The sequence below is a fragment of the Tenrec ecaudatus genome, unplaced genomic scaffold, assembly GCF_050624435.1.
Source record: "Tenrec ecaudatus isolate mTenEca1 unplaced genomic scaffold, mTenEca1.hap1 Scaffold_534, whole genome shotgun sequence".
Classification (NCBI taxonomy): Eukaryota; Metazoa; Chordata; class Mammalia; order Afrosoricida; family Tenrecidae; genus Tenrec; species Tenrec ecaudatus.
The window spans coordinates 1,260,495-1,262,355 of record NW_027459449.1 but is presented as its reverse complement, the minus strand read 5'-3'; positions in this window follow the sequence as shown (position 1 = coordinate 1,262,355).

Sequence of the window (1,861 nt, the reverse complement as noted above, 5' to 3'; positions counted from 1 at the left end):
CGGGCACTTGGACTATGTAGGTTAACTAGCGGGCCCTTGGACTATCTAGGTTACCTAGCGGGCACTTGGACTATCTAGGTTAACTAGCGGGCACTTGTACAATGCAGGTTCCCTAGCAGGCACTTTGACTATGTAGGTTCCCTAGAGGGCACGTGGACTATATAGGTTCCCTATGGGCACTTGGACTATCTAGGTTCCCTAACGGGCACTTGGAATACGTAGGTTCCCTTTCGGACACTTGGACTATGTAGGTTCCTCAGCGGGCACTTGGACTATGTAGGTTAACTAGCGGGCACTTGGACTATCTAAGTTACCTAGCGGGCACTTGGACTATGTACATCCCCTAGCGGGCACTTAGACTATCGAGGTTAACTAGAGGGCCCTTGGACTATGTAGGTTAACTAGCGGGCACTTGGAATATCTAGGTTAACTAACGGACCTTGGACTATGTAGGTTAACTAGCGGGCACTTGGACGATCTAGGTTAACTAGCGGGAACTTGGACTATTATTGTTAACTAGCGGGCACTTGGACGATGCAGGTTCCCTAGAGGGCACTTGGACTATCTAGGTTCCCGAACGGGCACTTGGACTATGTAGGTCCCTTGGCGGGCACTTGGACTATGTAGGTTAACTAGCGGGCACTTAGACTATCTAAGTTGCCTAGCGGGCACTTGGACTATGTAGGTAACCTAACGGGCACTTGGACTATCTAGGTTAGGTAACGGGCACTTGGACTATCTAGGTTACGTAGCGGGAACTTGGAATATGTAGGTTACCTAGCGGGCACTCGGACTATAGGTTAACTAGAGGGCACTTGGACTATATAGGTTACCTAGCGGGCCCTTGGACTATGTAGGTTACGTAGCGCGACTTGGACTATCTAAGTTAACGAACGTGCACTTGGACTATGTAGGTAACCTAGCGGGCACTTGGACAGTATAGGTTACCTAGCGGGCACTTGGACTATCTAGGTTAACGAATGGGCACTTGGACTATGTAGGTTACCTAGCGGGCACTTGCACTATCTAAGTTAGTAAACCGGAACTTGGAATATCTAGGTTACCTAGCGGGCACTTGGCCTATCTAGGTTACCTAACGGGAACTTGGACAATGTAGGTTTACTAGCGGACACTTGGACGATCTAGGTTAACTAGCGGGCACTTGGACAATGCAGGTTCCCTAGCGGGCACTATGAATATGTAGCTTCCCTAGAGGGCACTTGGACTATATAGGTTCCCTATGGGTACTTGGACTATCTGGGTTCCCTAATGGGCACTTGGAATATGAAGATTCCCTATCGGGCACTTGGACTATGTAGGTTCCTCATTGGGCACTTGGACTATGTAGGTTCCCTATCGGGCACTTGGACTATGTAGGTTAACTAGCGGGCCTTTGGACTATCTAGGTTACCTAGCGGGCACTTGGACTATCTAGGTTAACTGCGGGCACTTGTACAATGCAGGTTCCCTAGCGGGCATTTTGACTATGTAGGTTCCCTAGAGGGCACTTGGACTATATAGGTTCCCTGTGGGCACTTGGACTATCTATGTGCTCTAACGGGCACTTGGAATACATAGGTTCCCTTTCGGACACTTGGACTATGTAGGTTCCTCAGCGGGCACATGGACTATGTAGGTTAACTAGCGGGCACTTGGACTATCTAGGTTACCTAACGGGAACTTGGACTATGTAGGTTTACTAGCGGACACTTGCACAATCTAGGTTAACTTGCGGCACTTGGACTATCTGGGGTCCCTTACGGGCACTTGGAATATGAAGATTCCCTATCGGGCACTTGGACTATGTAGGTTAACTAGCGGGCCCTTGGACTATCTAGGTTACCTAGCGGGCACTTGGACT